The sequence below is a fragment of the Cervus elaphus genome, chromosome 11 (genome assembly GCF_910594005.1).
Source record: "Cervus elaphus chromosome 11, mCerEla1.1, whole genome shotgun sequence".
NCBI lineage: Eukaryota > Metazoa > Chordata > Mammalia > Artiodactyla > Cervidae > Cervus > Cervus elaphus.
This window is the reverse complement of record NC_057825.1, coordinates 74,190,004-74,197,305: the sequence shown is the minus strand read 5'-3', so window position 1 is coordinate 74,197,305 and position 7,302 is coordinate 74,190,004.

Sequence of the window (7,302 nt, the reverse complement as noted above, 5' to 3'; positions counted from 1 at the left end):
TTGGGAACAGGAAGCAAAATCCTCTGGAGGCTCCTGGGTGAGATGCTGGGAGGGTTGGGAAGTGGGTGACAGAAACTGGCATTTGCAAAGATGTGATCCTTGCTCTCAGAGAATTTCTAGCCTAGCTTGGGAGGCCAAGTACCCTAGAGTCCCGAGCAGCTGGTAGGCCGGAGCTGTGCGTGAGGAGAGAGGGGTGTTGGAAGTGGGGAAGCTCTGACCACAGAACCCACCCTGGAGCAGGACAAGGAGACAATCCATCACCAGCAAAGTTCTCACAGAATTCCTCATCCCCGTGAAAGAAAGGGCCGCTGCCTTCCTTACCTATACTCAGAGCAGGTGTCTTCACTGTCCTATATATAGGGCCACACCCCCATCCACCACCCCATTTCTTCTTTCCCACCTTTGCAGAAGAGAGAACTGTTCCGACTCAAGGTAGAGACACCAAGTGGGTAATCAAATGTTTAAAAGTGTTTCTAAGATTCAAAGATAGGATAGGTGATGAAACCTCTTCCACAAAACATAGGGCCTTGAGGCAGGCCTTCGGACCAAATGGGGGATACCTTGATTTAGTCCTTCTGGCTACTCAGGTAACTGTGATTCAGAGCAAATACTTTCTTGGCTCATCTGTTTCTAAGGGGGTTGGACCCCCTAAGTAATTGACTGATAATTAAATTTTTTATTGTGGCATAATATATGTAATATAAAATTTTCCACTTTAACTATTTTTCAGTGTACAGTTCTGGAGGTGGGCATGGCAACCCATTCCAGTATTCTTGCCTGGAGAATCCCATGGACAGGGAAGCCTGGTAGGCTGCAGTCTGTGGGATCACAAAGAATCAGACACGGCTGAAGTGACTTAGCATGCACGCAAGTATACAGTTCAGTGGCATTAAGTACTTCCACATTTTTATGCAACCACATGCTCCATCCATCTGCAGAATTTTTTCATGGTCCCAAACTCAAATTCCATAATCATTTGAATAGTTACTGTCTTTTTTACTCACTTCACCCAAAACCCTGGTAACCACCACTCTGTTCTGTCTCTATAAGTTTGACTACTCTGGATACCTCATATAAGTGAATCACCAGTATTTGGCCTTTTGTGTCTGGCTTCTTCCTTTTAGCATAATGTCTTCAAGGTTCATCCATGTTGTGGCATGTGTCAGAATGTCCTTTGTTTTTAAGGCTGAATAATATTCCATTGTGTACCATATTTTGTTTATCCATTCATCCACTGATGGATACTTGGGTTGCTTCCACTTTTTGGCTATTGTGACTAATGCTGCTATGATCATGGGTGTACAAATCTGTCTTCCAGTTCCTGCTTTCAGTTTTTTTAATATATAATCACCCAAAAGGGAAACTGCTGGTTGATAATTCTATGTTTGATTTTTTGGGGGGACCCACCATAGTGCTTTCCATAGTGGCTGCTCCATTTACATTTCCAAAGGTCCCAGTTTTTTCACATCTGCACCAAAACTTGTTTTCTGCTCTTTCTGATAACAATCATCCTACAGGATGTGAAGTATTAACAGTATCTTATTGTAGTTTTAATTTGCAAAGGAAATGGCAACCCACTCCAGTATTCTTGCCTGGAGAATCCCATGGACAGAGGAGCCTGGTAGGCTACAGTCCACGGGGTCACAAAGAGTTGGACACGACTGAGTGACTTCACTTTCACTTTCTAATGATTAGTGATGTTAAACATCTTTTCATGTTTAACATATCTTCTTTGGAGAAATGTCTGTTCTGGTCCTTTGCCCATTTTTGAACTGAGTTGTTCTGGTTTTGGTTATTATGTTTTAGGAACTCTTTCTATATTCTGGATATTAATGCCTTATCAAATATATGATGTGCAAATATTGTCTCCCATCCTGTGGGTTGTTCTCTAGTATTCTGTTGTTGGTTTCCTTTGATCTACAAAAGATTTTAATTTTGATGAAGTCCAAATTGTCTATTTTTTCTTTTGTTGCCTGTGCCTTTGCTGTCCTGTTCAAGAAATCATTGTCAAATCCACTGTCTTAAAGCTTTTCTCCTATGTTTTCTTCTAAGAGTTTTTTTTTTTTTTACTATGTTTAAAGCTACCTTATTATATTTTTTATTTTTATTTATTTATTTATTTATTTTGGCTGCGCTGGGTCTTCATTGCTGCATGCGGGCTTTCTCTAGTTGCAGCAATTGGGGGCTACTCTTCGTTGCAATGCTCAGACTTCTCATTGCGGTGGTTTCTCTTGTTGCAGAGCACGGGCCCTGGAGTGCACAGGCTTCAGTAATTGTGGCTTGCAGGCTCTACAGTACTTATGGCACATGGGCTTATTTGCCCTGCTACATGTGGAATCTTCCCAAACCAGGAATTGAACCCTTCTCCCCTGCATTGGCAGGTGGATTTTTAATCACTGGGTCCCTAGAGAAGTCCCCCCTTCTAAGAGTTTTATAGTTTTAGCTCTTATGTCTACACTTGATCTGTCTTGAGTTAATTTTGTTTATGGTCTTAGATAAGACCCAACTGCATTCTTTTGCATGTGTAATCCAATTTTCCCAACACATTTTGCTCAATCTTGGTGTCTAAGATCCTGTATCAGTTAGGAATTTTGTTCAGCTTTAAGAAATAGAAACTTCAGTTGCTTAAAAACATACGTTTTTATTATTTCACATAGAAGTCCACGGGTAGACTGGTGCTCAGCTACTAAGAAGGTTCCATGGGGGTCTAGGCTTCTTCAATCTTTCTATTCCACCATGCATGACTTCCATCCTAGGTCCACTATGACTGCTAGAATTTCAGCCAATATCTGTGAATTCTCAGAAGCAGCAAGGAAGAAAGGGGAAGGATAAAAGAGTCGCACTTCCTTTATGGAGCCTAAGTCCTGAACATTTCCTTGAAATCTCACTGGCCAGATCTTAATCACATAGCTGCAAAGGAGTCTGAGAAACATAGACTTTTCTCTGAGTATATTACCATCTCAAATAAAATCAGGATCCTCAAATAAAATGAGAAAGAAGAGAGAAGGAATGCTGGCTTAAATATTTAGAAGCCTCTCCTTTGGGCATCTAATCCATCTGCAATTCTGCAGCAATTTGTCTCTTGGAGAAGAAAATGAGAAAATGGTTGCAAAGTGCTTAACAAAATACCTTGCTCGGGCTATGTACTCGAAAATGCTAGCTATTATTTTTCTTTGATTATTCTCCGATCTCAGATAGACTTTTCCTACATCTGTGCAGAACAGACGGTTCTCTGCTTCAGAGGTGAAAACTGCCCCCAAGATATCTTTCACACTGATGCTTCAACTATACCATTAGCTCTGAGTATCTCTTTCTCTATTTAGGCCTTATTTTCATTTGAGAGGGAGTAAAGTAGGAGGGCCACAGGTAGCCTAAGGAACGATACATTCAGCCAACCCTCAGCCTCAATCTGTCTGATGCTCTCTTGCCAGGCTGCTGGTTGGGATCTGGGCTCCAGGGAAATAGGGGTCAGGAGGGAAGGGTCAGACACAGCCCTGAGGATACCAGCTAAATATGACACCGTGGTAAGGATAGAAAGTATAGGAAAGTGGCTGGTTGGCTGCCTTTGTGAATGTGCAGGGCTAGGGGCATGTGAAGGTGATGGAGGGTGAGCTTTGCCCCTCGGGGCTCCCCCGGGCCTATGTGGACACTGTCAGACATAGCCCAGTTAATCCTAGTGAAACAGGACAGGAGAGGAAAGCCAGGATTCTGACCCAGAACCACGTATCAGGTGTGTGGAGGTGCTGCAGAATCCAGAGGAAGTGACAGAAGATGTAGCCAAGCCCAGACAGGGGTCTGCAGTCTGGTTACAGAGACCTGAGGCCAAACAGGCTCAATGGCAGCAGATTCTTGATGGGTGACAGGGTGACAGTCAGGAATAACTTCAGGAAGACTTAGATTCAAGGGGACATGGGGGAAAGAGACTCTCCATGGGACCCAGGGGCTCCAGTTTCCTCTCTAAGCTCTGCCGTTCACAGGCTGTGTGACCTCAGGTGAGTCACTCCCCATCTCTGGGCCACATTTCCTCTGCCTGCAAAATGAGGGCTTTGGCTTTGACCTCTCAAGGATCCTAGGGGGAGGCATCATGATCAGAGGAAGAACTGACCCTGAGTGAATTGAGGAGCAGCCAAGGGCTGCTCAAAGTATCTCACAGTGGGATTTAGCTTCAATATCTGGGAAGACTCCTGAAATTCCTAACCTAGAAAATGCAGTGGGGGAAGTGTTATTCAAACCTTGGTCTACTTCCAGTGATGCTCAGATCTCAGACACACATCAAGTCCAGAAGCTAGAAGCAAAATTATCTTGAAATTAAAGAAGCTTCAGCCTCCCCTACTTGCATGGGCCCCTTTCAAGATCTTGGAGAGGCTCAGGTTATATGTTCACAACTTTTTCCTCATGGAAATTATCCCCAAATTGTGTAAGCTTTGAGCCCCACAAAGCCTGCCCTAGCCCCGTCAGTTGTCCTGGTTTTGGGAACAATTATTATGGCAGGTAGTATAGACTGACAAGCTCCTGTCCTAATCAGATGGGCAAGGCTCAGCAGCAGACAATCTGACATGACTTATTCACCTGTGTCTGACCAAAAAAATACCATACACACTTATACCTCTTTCACCTTCATTATCCTAGTGGATTGTCCACACAAGCCTTTGTGATGGGCTGTACCAGTCCTATCACCTCTGATTTAAATGACAAAACTGAGGCTCAGAGAGTTGGCTGGAGACAGAAGCAGGATGCAAACCCAGGACATTGTTAGGATCAGCCCTAGGCTCTTCGTTTCCTGACTCAGGACCAGGTACAGTCATCCTAAAGCATAGTGTAAAGACACTCATCCCAAATCTGCCTGTAGATTGTGGCTGCCAGTGCCACAAACACCTCCATCTTGGTTCTGGGGACAAAGGAGACACGTGTAGGCATAAAGCACAAAACATAACTTGGAATCATAGGGCCAGAACAGTCCAAGAACTTTGGGAAGAAGAGGGTTTTTCCATTTTCCCCTAGTTTTCTTCCTGAACCCTGCATTCCTACTCACAACACAAATCATTTGGATCTGCTATATTTATACAAAATATAAACACAAATGCTCAACCATGGTATAGTTTTGTTGGTAGTAATTTCTCTACAATATCCCAGCCTGCAGGCAACAACTAGAGCTTTAGGAGCCCAATACACACACACAAGTACATACATACATACACACATGCCACCCTGTGACAACTCCAGTCTCTCAAAGCCACACACCACATCAACAAAAGAAAAGACAAAAACCACAGGATCCTCGCAAGTGATGCAGAAAAAGCATTTGATAAAATTCAACATCCATTCATAATAAAAGCCCTTACAAAAGTGGATATAGAGAGAATATATCTGAACATAATAAAAGCTATTTATGATAAACTCATGGCCAATATAATACTCAATGGTAAAAAGCTGAAATTCTTCCTGCTAAAATCTAGAACAAGAAAAGGATGCCCCTTCTCACCACTTCTTTTCAACAGTGTTGGAAGTCCTAACCACCTCAATCAGACAATAAAAAGAAATAAAATGTATTCAAATTGGTATGGAAGAGGTAAAATTGTCATCATATGCAAATGACATGATACTATATGTAGAAAATCCTGAAGACGCCATACCAAAACTACTAGAACTGATATATGAATTCAGTAAAGTAGCATGATAAAAGATTAATATACAGAACTCAGTTGCATTTCTTTACACTAACAATGGAATATCAGAAAGGGAATGTAAACAAACAATCCCTTTTAAAATAGCATTTAAAAAAAAGAAAATACTTATGAATAAACCTAACAAAGGAGGTGAAAGACTTATGCTGAGAACAATGAAACGTTGATAAAGGAAATCAAAGATGACTCAAAGAAATGGAAAGCTATCCCATGCTCAAACCACAACTATGTGGAAGAAGGAGGTCTAGCCCTTACCCCGCATGCGAGCCAGACTTTGTTTGGTCTAGTATGACAACCCCACCCAGGAAACCTCAACACCAAAGCTACCAAATAAAACAATTGACAAGGAAAACAGTTGCAGAGTGAGATGCCCAGATCCTTTCAGTTGCTTTCTTCTAACAAGGCCTCCTGGGATCCTGGCATAAATAGGACCTGGTCTCAGGGACACAGGAAACTGGGCACATGGCACCCCACGGACAGTGTTTGGAATCTAGGCAGCCTGCTGAGGAGCAGTATGGAGGAACCATGGTGATGCTTTTGACCTCATCTCAGGCAGTGTTGTCTGCATTCTCAACCCTGAGGACCCCAACACAGTAGGGTTCATTGGAGGGAAGCTTTGAATGTTCCTACAACTCTCTGGTTTTAAAAAGGGAGCCTTACTGTATTCCCGTGTATTTTGGCAAAATGGGCTCTCTTCCAGCTGTTTTGTAGACTCCATTCAAGTTGTTGTCTTTTTTTCTGATGGGTGAGTCTAAATCCTTCCTACACTATCCTCAGTGGATTTTCCTGCCTCGATGGATTTCCTCTGGATCTTCTGCCAACGGTGCAGTATGCTCTTTTGAAGTTTCACAACCAGGATTTCAGGTTTGTATTAAGGGACACAGACGGGAAACTTAGAGTTAACTCCATTAAAATGACCCTTTCTCTTATGGCTTGTGTAGTGGTCAGCCATGGTTCAGCTCCTGATATTCACAACCTTCTATAGATCCTTCACACCATGGGCTGACCTGTGTGATCAGTAGGCTATTGTGGACGTGGTGGAATGTAACTTCAGAGACTCGGTCATAAAAGACACTGCAGCCTCCACCTAGAATAATTACTAGAATAATGTAGCACATTTCCAAACACTTATCTGGCCTCTGGGATCACATACTCTGGCAGAAGCCCGTTGCCATGTGGTGAGGACCCTCGAGCTGCCCTCTGGAGCAGCCTGTATGGTGATGAATTGATGCTTTCTGCTAACAGCCAGCATGAACTTGCCATTCATGTGACAGAACCAAGTTAGAAGTGGATCCTCCAGCCCCCAACATGCCTTCAGATGACGGTAGCCCCAACTGACGTCTTATGAGAGATCCAGAGCCAGAACCACTCAGCTACACTATTCCCGAATTCCTGGCCAACAGATCATATAAGATAAGTGTTTACTGTTTTAAATTAGTAACTTTGGGGGTAATTTGCTATGCAACATTAGATGACTAATACAGTTAATAATAATACTATACATCAAAGCAAACGGGGACGGGGACAGTGAACTGTTTGGAACTCTGCCAAATTATGCTTGTCCTGGTGACATGCCCAGGCTTCTGCAGTCCCAGTGATGGGCATGGGACCCCTGCTT